We start from the raw sequence: 13,381 nt of genomic DNA, 5'->3' as shown, positions 1-13,381 counted from the left end.
TAAGATATACAACCTACATAGTACATACCTACCAATGTAATTATATTTTTCTCAGAATATGTACAGAGATTACACGGAATACGAGCATGTAGGTACAGAGAATACACAGAATTCCTACTAAGCCCACAAGGTAGCAAAGAAAGCGTGCTACTAAATTTGTAATCTCTTTTTCATCCTTCTTCTTATCCTTCTTCGTCTTCTTCTTCTTCTTCTTCTTCTTTTTCTTCTCCTTCTTCTTCTTCTTCTCCTTCTTCTTCTTCCTTTTCTTCCTCTTCCTTTTATCTTCTTCTTCTTCAAGAAGGAAGAGGAGAAGAAGCAGAGGAAGAAAAAGCAGAAACAAATAGGTAAAATTGGACAAAAAATGAGCGTTTTTTTTCGAGAACGAAGCTTATTTTTACAAGTTTCTCTTTTAGGATAAAGTTCACCCCGGGCAGGAATCGAACCAGCGACCTTTATGATTTTTAAAATTTAAAATAGTCTGCCTTGTAAGCGCTAGGCCGCGGGTTCGATTCCCGCCCGGGGCGGATTTTATCCTGATGGGATAATGTTCGTTCTCGGAACGGCTGGATTTCTCCTATCCTGTCTTCCTTCTCTCTTCGATTTCGGGACGATAAAACCATAGCAGTTACAGTTCCCTCTGTCCTAAAAACCAATAAGGTTCGTTTTCGGAACAGCTGGCTTTCTCTTATCTTATCCTTCTTCGATATTATAATGTCAGAAGTTGGATAATAAAATACAAGTATCTTGAACACAAGTAGGTACTAGGTAGGAAAGTTTCTCTAGACACCCAAAGGGACAATTGCTCGAGCATCGTGAGCACGTTGCCCTCTGGAAAGATGTTACATGAAGTTTTTTATCTATGAAAATATATTGGAGGTACCTAGTTAGGTAGATAGGAGTACTTACTATCAATATTTTCCAAATGCAATACAACGAGAAGAAGTAGCCGAGAACATTGAAATATTTCCCCTTCCAAGTTTTCGACCATTGGATTTTCTCCATCATATTGCAAGTATCATGTGCCTCCAAGTAAAGCTGTCGGGAAAGCTCCTCTAATCCTGCCACTTCTTGCTTTAACTGCCACACATCTGAGTAGCGGTCGATGTTAAGGAAAGATTACTAACATTTAGGACATGGAACGAGCCCAGAGCCAGCCTAGTTAGCTTGGCTGCTAGCGCGTCTGTTTTGTAAGCGCTACCTATCCTGTCTTCCTTCTCTCTTCGATTTCGGGACGATAAGACCATAGCAGTTAAAGTTCCCTCTGTCAAACCTCTTTAAAAAAAAAATAAATAAAACAAAATATCTATCTCAACTTCCAAATAACTGCACGCTTTCTTTTGTACTAGATTTTCTTGGAATTGCAAAATCTTAAGTAGAACAGTTTTTCCCGATTTCAATTAGAAAAAGTTTCCTTTGTTATGTATTCTTTCGTTTTTCTTCCTCGAGGCAAAGAAGAAGGGTAGAAAGAGAAGAGTAAGAGGAGAAGAAGAGAAGAACAACAAGAAGAAAGAGGAGGAGGAGAGAGAGGAAGAAAGAGGAGGAGAAGTAATAAGAGAAAAAAGAGAAGGAAGAGGAAGATGGCAAAAGAGGAGCCTCAGATGAGAAGAAGGAAGAATAGGAGAAGGAGACGAAGGAAATATATGAAGAAGAGTGGAACAGGAAGAAAGTTGGAGGAGAAGAGAGAGGAAGAGAAGAGGAGAAGTAGAAAAAGGAAATATAGGAAGAAGAGTGGAAGGAGGAGGAGAAGAAATAAGAGTAAACACAGAAGGAAGAGGAAGATGACAAAAGAGAAGCCTCAGAGGAGAAGAAGGAAGAATAGGAGAAGGGGACGAAGGAAATATAAGAAGAAGAAGGAGGAGGAGAAGAAGGAGGGGGAGAAAGAAGAGGAAAAAGAGAAGGAAGAGGAAGATGACAAAAGAGGAGCCTCAGATGAGAAGAAGGAAGAATACCTAGGAGAAGGAGAAGAAGGAAATATATGAAGAAGAGTGGAAGGAGGAGGAGAAGAGAAAGAGGAGAAGAAATAAGAGTAAACACAGAAGGAAGAGGAAGATGACAAAAGAGGAGCCTCAGAGGGGAAGAAAAAGGAAGAAGAGTAGAAGGAGGAGGAGAAGAAGAAGAAGAAGAAGGAGAAAGAAGAGGAGAGAGAGAAGGAGAAGAAGAAGGAGGAGGAGGGAGAGAAGAAGAAGAATAAAGAAAGAAAAAGAGGTGAAAAAAAAGAAGAAAAAAGTACGAGAGGAGGAGAACAGAAAGAAGAGATCAATAAAAAAGATGGCGCAAAAAAAAAAAAAAAAAAAAAAAAAAAAAAAGTTACAAGAGATAACTAAGAGAAAAAAACTCGCCAATCAAAATTTTCAATTGAAAGGAACTAACTACCTACTCTTCTTCTTTTTCTTCGCCTTTTCCCGTAAGGAACTAACTACAAAAAAAGGTGTTTCATGGAATTAGACTACACACTGTAAGTTAGTCAAATTTCTCTCATTTTCTCTCCTCTTTCTCTTTTCGTTTATTCTTCTCTCTCTCTCTTTCGTTTTAAAGGTCACAAACATGCAGAAAAAAGCCCATTTGAAACTTTGAAATTTTCGAATGATACACCCCATATTCAAGAAAAGGGAATTAAAATTTCTCGAGTGAGACACCCGGTAGAGATACCCACATAACACTTCAGATACGAATCTAGAAAACCTAAAAGCTTTAAACACTTGAAATAGACAAACCTGTATACAGTGTGACCCACAAAGGGTTCGAGTGGATTGGAACACATCATAGGTATGCCTTGAAGTTTGAATAGAATATTGAATGATGAAATTACACATGGCCTTGTTGCTTAGCGTGTAAATAAATAGGTAAAAAAGGAATTTTAATAAATGCTTGTCACGCTAAATTTTATGACTTGACTTGGACTCGAACCACCAACCTCCAGATCCAAAGTCCAACGTTTTAACCACCGCGAAACTGAGGTTGGTTTCAGATTGATCAATCCAATAGTTTAGGTGCCTTATTTCAATCATAATATGACTTAAATCAAGATAAACTTACGTTGTGGTCCTTAGTATCGAAAATAATAGGACGTATGACATGGAACACCCTGTATGTAACGCCTACCTGTATGTTTGTACAGATTTTCGCCTAAGTCCTGACTTAACGGCTTTGAAACACATTTTGTGACATGGGGTGAAAAGGAGGAGGAGGCAGAGGAGGAGGAGGAGAAGGAGGAGGCGAAAAGAAGATAGCTACCTACCAGGAGGAAGAAGAGAAAGAATAGAAGTGTGAGAAGAGTAAAAAGGATGAGAAGAAGGAGGAAGAGAAGGAAAAGAACGGGAGAAGAAAGAAGACAAGGAGGATCAGAATGAGAAGAAAGAAGAAGAAGAAGAAGTAGAAGGAAAGAGGAGACAAGAAGAGAAAAAAAGAGAAGATAGCTAGGGAGGAGGAAGTGGAAAAGGAGGAGGAGAATTAGCTTAGGGACGTTTTCATTGTATATTTAAAAATGTAAAAATAAAATATCAATTATTCAATTCAATTCAATTCAATTCCCCCTCTTTCTGTCTCTTCTTTCTTTCTTTCTTTCGCCATTTAGATTTAATGTGTTCTAAATTTATCGCAGACACATATTACACCTCTCTCTCTCTTTCTCTCTTCTAAAGGGTGTCCCAATAAGAACGCAAGAGAGAAGGAGAGAGAGAAAAGAGAGAGAGAGAGAAAGGGAGAGGGAGAGGGAGACAGACAGAGAGAGAGAGAGAGAGAAGGAGAGAGAGAAAGGGAGAGGGAGACAGAAAGAGAGAGAGAAGAACACAAGAAGAGCGAGGGAAAATAGATGGAATAATCGTTAGGGAGAGAGAGAAAGAGAAAGACCTAACTCTTGATCTTGAGGCTCCTTTATCGAGGTCAAATTCTCTAATAATTAATAAGGGTACAATATTCCAGGCCTCGGCTGGGATCGAACCCACGCCCCCCTGTTTACCAGGCAAGTGTTTCAAACAATAATAATGCATACATACATAATATTTAGGTACATACATATGTAAATTTAATCCGTTGAGATATGCCTGTCCCTGTTATTAAAACATATCTGTGTTTGTTGATTCGGAAAACATAGTATAATTTATAATATAATACATATCTACAACATGTTTTTGTATAATTATTTTATGTACCATATGACATGTTTTTTGTCTGGCTGGGGGACTTTAAACAGGGAGCATATACCAGCCTGAATTTCCCCTTAAAGAAATAGGAAAAGGTTGAGTGCGAAGGGCATCCACTCGTAAATTGTGTAGCCAAAACCAATTGTCAGGCCAAAGCAATCACCCTGGTTAGGGCTGATTGGAAGGCTGATGAAAAACGCCAACCATGTCTGTACACGTAACGGGAAAAGGCGAAGAAGAAGATGATTTTATGTAGCCTAATGCGTAGTATTTGTAATGCGTTTATGTATTAACATAATAATAATAATAACACATATGTATTAAGATCATAATACATAATACGTAGATACGTATGTATTTTCCACCCAATTATCATACGGATTAAATTTTGTTAACAACACAACACGTTAAGGAAAAATGTTTTTATCAAATGGTTTTTCATTTCAAAATCTCTTTCCAAGCTCCCGAACCTTCTGTCTCTCTCCTCTTTTCCCCTCTCTCTCTCTCTTAATCTGAACCTCTTTTATTCTCGTCCTTTTTTTTCTCTCTTTCCTTCTCTCTCTTCCCTAATTTTCTCCCTCTCTCCTCCTTCCTATGGTGTTCTCTCTCTCTCTCTCTCTCTTTTCTCCCTCTCTCTCTCTCTCTCTTTATTTTTTCCCATACCTCTCTCTCTCTCTTTATTTTTTCCCATACCTCTCTCCCTCTCTCTCTCTCTTTTCTTCCTCTCTCTCTCTATTGTTATTCCTACGATCTTTTTCCCTGTCTCATTTCTATTCAAACCATTTCATTCACTAATTCCACATACACAGTGTAAGGAGACTGGAGAGGGGATGAAATAGAAGTGGGAGTGGAGGGAGGAGGAGGAGGGATAAAATGGAAGTAGAGAGGGGAGAGAACAGAAAGGAGGGAAGAAAAATTAGGAAGAATGGAGAGAGTCTAAGGAAGTGGAAGAGGGGAGTGAGAGAAAGAGAGAAATTGGATTTGGGAGGTAGAGAATAAGAGAGAGAGAGAAAGAGAATAAGAGAGAAAAAGAGAAAGGGGAGTTGGGAGATAGAGAATAAGAGACAGAGAGAGAGAACATATGTTGCCCATGTTATATCCCCCTTCCCACTGTCCTCTACTATGTGATAAAATCTCTCTCTCTCTGTCTCTCTTTCTGTCTCTTCTGTCTTTCTTTCGCCATTTAGGTTTAATGTGTTCTAAATTTATCCCAGACACTTATTACACCTCTCTCTCTCTCTCTCTCTCTCTCTCTCTCTCTCTCTTTGTCTCTCTCTCTCTCTCTCTTTGTCTCTCTCTCTCTCTCTCTCTTTGTCTCTCTCTCCTCTCTCTCTCCAATACCGATTCATTCCCTCTCTCTCTCTCCTTTCCCCCTTGCACTCTATCCTCTTCTTGTCCTTATCTGTTATTTCCCCTCTTCTTTCTCTTTCCTTCGCTTTCTCCCCTCCTTCTCCTCTCTCTTTCCTTTGCTAGTTCTTTCCTTCTATCTCTCTCCCGGAATTTGGATTTATACTTGCCATACCATGGCTTGCAATGAATTGCAATTTGGATTTATACTTTCCATACCATGGCTTGCAATGAATTCTGATAAAGTAGATATGTATGTAGAATTTGTAGAATGATATCATTATACCATTGAAATGTTAATGTAAATTAAATTAATTATTATTTAGAGTGGAGAGGACATCCCATTACAAGTTAGAATTAGCTTAGGGACGTTTTCATTGTATATTTAAAAATGTAAAAATAAAATATCAATTATTCAATTCAATTCAATTCAATTCTCTCTCTCTCTCTCTCTCTCTCTCTCTCTCTCTCTCTCTCTCTCTCTCTCTCTCTCTCTCTCCTATCTCTCTCTCTTTCTCTCTCTGTACTTATCTTTGTTTCTCTCATAGGGAGGGAGGGGAAGAGATAGATAAATAGACAAGGGGAGAGAGGGAAGGGGAGAAAGAGAGAGATAGAGAGTGAGGAAAAAAAAGAGGGAGAGAGAAAAAGGAGGAAAGAGGGGACAGATAGATAGAGAGAGAGAAATAGTAAAAGGGAAAACGAGAGAGAGAGAGAGAGAGACATGTCACATGTGACATGTGACATTTACATAAATACAGGGTGTTACAAATAGTTAGTTTCCATTGTCATTTGTACTTCAAACGTGTAATGTCGATGTCGTGTTGAACACCCTGTTTCTAATTCTAATACATACCTCTTTCTTCTTTTTCTTCTTCTTTCTCTTCTTCTTCTTGGCCTTTTCCCGTGTTCAGTCTCTCAACCAGCCCTAGGGTGATTGCTTTGGGCTGACATTTTGATTTTGGATGCCCTTCGGACTCAATCTTGGCTATTTCTTAAGCAAGGAAAATTTCAGGCTGGTATGCTCCCTGTTTAAAGTATCTGTTGTTGTTGTTTTTATTTTATTTCATCTAACAATTAATTCACAAGCTCAATGAACTTGTGCGTTTATGTATTAACATAATAATAATAATAACACATATGTATTAAGATCATAATACATAATACGTAGATACGTATGTATTTTCCACCCAATTATCATACGGATTAAATTTTGTTAACAACACAACACGTTAAGGAAAAATGTTTTTATCAAATGGTTTTTCATTTCAAAATCTCTTTCCAAGCTCCCGAACCTTCTGTCTCTCTCCTCTTTTCCCCTCTCTCTCTCTCTTAATCTGAACCTCTTTTATTCTCGTCCTTTTTTTTCTCTCTTTCCTTCTCTCTCTTCCCTAATTTTCTCCCTCTCTCCTCCTTCCTATGGTGTTCTCTCTCTCTCTCTCTCTCTTTTCTCCCTCTCTCTCTCTCTCTCTTTATTTTTTCCCATACCTCTCTCTCTCTCTTTATTTTTTCCCATACCTCTCTCTCTCTCTTTATTTTTTCCCATACCTCTCTCTCTCTCTTTATTTTTTCCCATACCTCTCTCTCTCTCTTTATTTTTTCCCATACCTCTCTCTCTCTCTTTATTTTTTCCCATACCTCTCTCTCTCTCTTTATTTTTTCCCATACCTCTCTCTCTCTCTTTATTTTTTCCCATACCTCTCTCTCTCTCTTTATTTTTTCCCATACCTCTCTCCCTCTCTCTCTCTCTTTTCTTCCTCTCTCTCTCTATTGTTATTCCTACGATCTTTTTCCCTGTCTCATTTCTATTCAAACCATTTCATTCACTAATTCCACATACACCTACTCATCTCTCTCTCTCTCTCTCTCCTATCTCTCTCTCTCTTTCTCTCTCTGTACTTATTTTTGTTTCTCTCTTAGGTTAGCTTAGGAGATCGTTTTTATTGTAATTCAATTTTAAAATAATAAATAAATGGTTATATTCAATCAATCAATCAATCAATCAATCAATCAATCAATCAATCAATCAATCAATCAATCTCTCATAGGGAGGGAGGGGAAGAGATAGATAAATAGACAAGGGGAGGGAGGGAGGGAAGGGGAGAAAGAGAGAGATAGGGAGTGAGGAAAAAAAAGAGGGAGAGAGAAAAAAGAGGAAAGAAAGAGAGAGGAGAAATTAAAAGGAAAGAGAGAGAAAAAGGAGGAAAGAGGGAACAGATAGATAGATAGAGAGAGAGAAATAGTAAAAGGGAAAACGAGAGAGAGAGAGACATGTCACATGTGACATTTACATAAATACAGGGTGTTACAAATAGTTAGTTGCCATTGTCATTTGTACTTCAAACGTGTAATGTCGATGTCGTGTTGAACACCCTATTTCTAATTCATACCTCCTTCTTCTTTTTCTTCTTCTTCTTCATCTTCTTCTTCTTCTTCTTCTTTCTCTTCTTCTTCTTGGCCTTTTCCCGTGTTCAGTCTCTCAACCAGCCCTAGGGTGATTGTTTTGGGCTGACATTTTGATTTTGGATGCCCTTCGGACTCAAACTTGGCTATTTCTTAAGCAAGGGAAATTTCAGGCTGGTATGCTCCCTGTTTAAAGTACCTGTTGTTGTTGTTTTTATTTTATTTCATCTAACAATTCATTCACAAGCTCAATGAACTTAGAGCTGAATCCTCCCTGTTTAAAGTACCCCCCCAGTGAGACACCCTGTTTCTAATACAGGTGTTATATTCCCGCATGCTTCCAGTACGTGTTATAATGTGAATTGTATAGTATACACTATACAGGGTGGACACACTTTACTGAGAACACACTTCACTGAGTTCACAATATAGGGACTATAGGAGTGAGCCTTGTATAAGAGTTAGACAATGTTCGTTCTTAGAACGGCTCGCTTTCTCTTATCCTGTCCTCCTTTTTCGATTTGGGGACGATAAAATCTCCCGATAACCCACTACACCACTGAGGTTGGTTGAAATTATTAATACATTGATCATAAGGGGAAAAAAAAAAAAAAAAAAAAAAAAAAAAAAAAACAAACAAATCAATTTGTTTTCATTATTTTTATTTGGGTACACAGGGAACATCCATCATTGAGATGTTCCAACTGTGACAGTTATATTCCTCTGTTAACCCTCTCTCTCTCTCTCACTCACTCACTCACTCTCTCCCTCTCTCTCTCTCTCTCTCTCTCTCTCTTTCTCTTCCTCTCTCTCTCTTTCTATCTCTTAACATCTCCCCTTTATTTCTCTGTCTCTATCTTTCCTCAATATATTTATCTCTCTCCTAATTTCTTTTTCTCTATTTATTTCTATTAATTTCTTCCTCTTTTTGTTTCTCTCTCTCTCTCTCTCTCTCTCTCTCTCTTTCTCCCTCCTAACATCTCACTCTCTCTCTCTCTCTCTCTCTCTCTCTTTCTCCCTCCTAATATCTCACTCTCTCTCCCTCTTTTGTGTCGTGCTTTTGTCTCTATCTCCCTTTTTCTTCTCCTACCAACCTCAGTGGTGCAGTGCTTATGACGGGTGGACTTTGAATCTGGAGGTTGGTGGTTCGAGTCCAAGTCAAGTCACAAAATTTATCGTAGTACATATATTAAGCGGGGAACGATATTCGTGACAAGCATGTGTGTTTAACATCAGCTTTCTAGGTGTTGTGGTTCTGGAGATAGAGCGATCAGTGTGTGAAATGTGAATGAGTTCTTGTTTTTATAATATAAGATTTATAGGAGGTTTAGTGGCACACCCTGTAACATTAGCACGATCTCTGACTAGACAAGCAAAGCAGGTAGGCATGTTCTACCATTGCATGCATGTAGTAGGCTGTATTATCCCATGGTTTAATAACTTCGTTCTGTGTTGGTCACCATTTACTTGAATCAGACTGATGGAGTCATTATGAGCTTTCAAAGCGTACACCAAATCTCCAAATTCTTTGAGTACACGTAGTACGCCGTTGGCATCACCGGTGAAAACAAACTCCCCATTGGAGTGAACACAAGTGACGTTTTTGACGTTACAAAACAAATCCCCATGTGTAGAACAATTTCCAATCATCAATATTTCTCTATTGGACGTCAAAACTAACATTTTCCCCGGTAGGAAACAGACTTGTAAAATTTCTTCGTCTATTTTCACACTGTCAATGTGTTTTCCTCGATTTGACATTGTGAGCAACTCCCCATCACTTGCACATTGTTATTTTTTTGTTTGTATTTTCATGTGTTATTGTTATTTTGTTGTTATTTTTTTGTTTGTATTTTCATGTGTTATTGTTATTTTGTTGTTATTTTTTTGTTTGTATTTTCATGTGTTATTGTTATTTTGTTGTTATTTTTTTGTTTGTATTTTCATGTGTTATTGTTATTTTGTTGTTATTTTTTTGTTTGTATTTTCATGTGTTATTGTTATTTTGTTGTTATTTTTTTGTTTGTATTTTCATGTGTTATTGTTATTTTGTTGTTATTTTTTTGTTTGTATTTTCATGTGTTATTGTTATTTTGTTGTTATTTTTTTGTTTGTATTTTCATGTGTTATTGTTATTTTGTTGTTATTTTTTTGTTTGTATTTTCATGTGTTATTGTTATTTTGTTGTTATTTTTTTGTTTGTATTTTCATGTGTTATTGTTATTTTGTTGTTATTTTTTTGTTTGTATTTTCATGTGTTATTGTTATTTTGTTGTTATTTTTTTGTTTGTATTTTCATGTGTTATTGTTATTTTGTTGTTATTTTTTTGTTTGTATTTTCATGTGTTATTGTTATTTTGTTGTTATTTTTTTGTTTGTATTTTCATGTGTTATTGTTATTTTGTTGTTATTTTTTTGTTTGTATTTTCATGTGTTATTGTTATTTTGTTGTTATTTTTTTGTTTGTATTTTCATGTGTTATTGTTATTTTGTTGTTATTTTTTTGTTTGTATTTTCATGTGTTATTGTTATTTTGTTGTTATTTTTTTGTTTGTATTTTCATGTGTTATTGTTATTTTGTTGTTATTTTTTTGTTTGTATTTTCATGTGTTATTGTTATTTTGTTGTTATTTTTTTGTTTGTATTTTCATGTGTTATTGTTATTTTGTTGTTATTTTTTTGTTTGTATTTTCATGTGTTATTGTTATTTTGTTGTTATTTTTTTGTTTGTATTTTCATGTGTTATTGTTATTTTGTTGTTATTTTTTTGTTTGTATTTTCATGTGTTATTGTTATTTTGTTGTTATTTTTTTGTTTGTATTTTCATGTGTTATTGTTATTTTGTTTTGTTAAAAAAAAAAAAATTGTTTTTGTTGTAGGTATGTTCAAAATTCTAATTAAAAAGAAATATATACCTTCAAAGTATACAAGACCTTGTTTAGACTGCAGGAGTCCAGGAGTAAAAGAAAAGAGGTGCAGGAGTAAAAAACCAGCAGGATAAACAAGGTATTCACATTCTATTCCATGTTATTAAACCCATAAAATACATAGGACCTTATTTAGACTGCTGGGGTAAAGGGACTTTTCAGTCTCATTCTGGCAGGATAAACAAGGTTCTTTTCTATTCTATGTATCCTAGTCTATTGTCTATTCTATTCTAATAATACCTTCACACCATCGACATTATTCCTCATCGCGACGATCCTGTTTCTCTTGACGCTCACCAGGCCTATCTTCTCATTAAACGAACACACCAGATGTTTTCGACAGCAAAGTTCACACCCTTGGATGGGTTCGCCGGATAGTATGTTTACGCTCGTCATGAGGCGAAAGCGAGCGCTGTAGACGTCGATAGTGCTATCGAAAACAATGTAAACAATGTTCGGGATAATCTCATTATCGAGGAGAATGGTTTGAATTTGCGCCCCAGCGCTTCCGATAGTAGGAATTTGCGTCCCATCAGTCCTGCCAAGAGTTGGAATTTGCTCCCCAACGCTTCTCCCGATAGGGGGAATTTGCACCCCACTTCTTCCACCCATATTTTGAATTTGGGCCCCATCACTCCTTCCGATAGGTTGAATTTGCGCCCCAACGCTTAAAAGAGTCCCAACGGGGAGGAGTTGTAGTATTTTGAATTCGGTGTCTGTGATGAGAACGCCGGAGGCTCCGTAAAAGATGTATCTTTGGTGACAATCCATGTAGATCAGTTTGGTTATTTTAAAGAGCAGTTTGTTCCCAAATTCTGCGTTCACTTGGTGAGATTCTTTTTCATAGTCTATTTTGTTTCCGAATTCTCCATTCATTTGGTGAGATCCTTTGTGATTCATTTTGGTTATTTCAATCTCCTCTTCGCTTCGAAATTCTTCATTTACTTGGTGATTTATTTTGGTTAGTTCAAAATCCATTTTGTTTTCGAATTCTACATTCATTTGATGAGGTCCTATTTCAAATTCCATTTTGTTTCCCAATTCTCCATTAAATTGATGAGATCCTTTTTGATTCGTTTTGGTTATTTCCACTTTGTTTTCAAAGTGTCCGTTCAATTGGTAAGATCCTTTTTGACGACCGTTTTTGTCGAATGTCCGAACTATGTTGTTTGGTTCTAAGAGCACGAACTCTTTCAGATGACTGTTGTAATGCATGGTCAAGCATTTTGAAGCCTTCGTGAATAGTGTTTGGAATCCATGTTCCAATGTTTGATCTTGAACAGGAGTTTGACCTTCAACAGGAGTTGGTTTATTGGTAAACATGTTTGTCTGGTGTCTGGGAAGGATCCATAAAACTTGGGTATTAGTAAGATTGACGAATCGACTGGCCAGATGATTTTGGAGAGGAACTACTAGGCGAAGCCGGTGAGGGCGAACTTTATTCTAAACAGATAAGGTTCGTTTTCGGAACGGCCAGCTTTCATCCTGCCTTCCTTCTCTCTTCGTTTTCGGGACGATAAGACTTCAGCAGTTATTCCCTCTATCAAAGCTCTCAAGACAAAAGTAAGTACTTGCGTTACATCAGGTTGTATAAAAATATAGAAAATGGGGACCCACCTACAATGCACATAACTTGAGTTTTGACTTTTGAATCAAGCTAAATGAAAACTTACAAAGTTAATCAAGGATTCAACCATAAAAAAAGAAGAAAATGCCCTTCGAACAAAAAATATCCGTTGGAAACCTTGTACCAATCTTTGTGAAAATCAATACCGCGTCAAAAGAAAAAAAAAACTACGTCGAAAAATATACTCCCAATATACATACATTTTATTCTAAAAAAAAAAGGTAAAATAATACCTCGAACACAAAACCTCTAGTTTCACAGCAAGCCGTAGAAGTTTCCAGTTTCCCACTTTGTTCTTGGAGCGGAAAAAAAGGTACTTTTCCCCCCACCGGTAAATTGGTAACCCTTAAAATAATAGGAAAAATGTGGAACGCATATTTCGAGGCTCTTTGTAGGGGAAAACCGCGAAGTGCTTACCATGAGCTCTCTCCGCCCTTGTTCCAATCCTCTAGCCAGTGGAGTGTAGTGAGATTTTCCAAAGGGGAAGCTATTAGTTATAAAGGTGTGTCTAAACATTGTGTTAACGGGGTCTCTTCTTGGTCCGTTGTGTGCGGCGTCCAATTCTGTTTAGGACTATTGCACTGCCTGTGTCCAAACATAGTCAACCGGCCGTCGATAGACGAGTGGAAACTATGTCGAGAATATCGCGGCAGTGTAGATGGTTCAGTCGACATCGATGGATGGCCGGACGACTATGTGTGGACAATTGGACATACTTATAGCTCATATTTTAGCTACTCACGCTCACACTGTCTGACAGGTCAGCTCCCATGGCGTAGTGGTCACTGCGCTCGCCTTGCACGCGGGAGACCCGGGTTCGATTCCCGGCGGGGTCAAGAAATTTGTATCATGCAAATGATTGATTCCGTGACTGGCCGTTACGGGGCCCACTCAGCCTCGTGAGGAAAATGAGTAGCTATGACATATAAATGCGCATA

This window comes from Diaphorina citri, unplaced genomic scaffold, assembly GCF_000475195.1.
Source record: "Diaphorina citri unplaced genomic scaffold, Diaci psyllid genome assembly version 1.1 scaffold253, whole genome shotgun sequence".
NCBI classification, from domain to species: Eukaryota; Metazoa; Arthropoda; class Insecta; order Hemiptera; family Psyllidae; genus Diaphorina; species Diaphorina citri.
The sequence above is the reverse complement of the archived record's forward strand: the minus strand, read 5'-3'. Positions refer to the sequence as shown.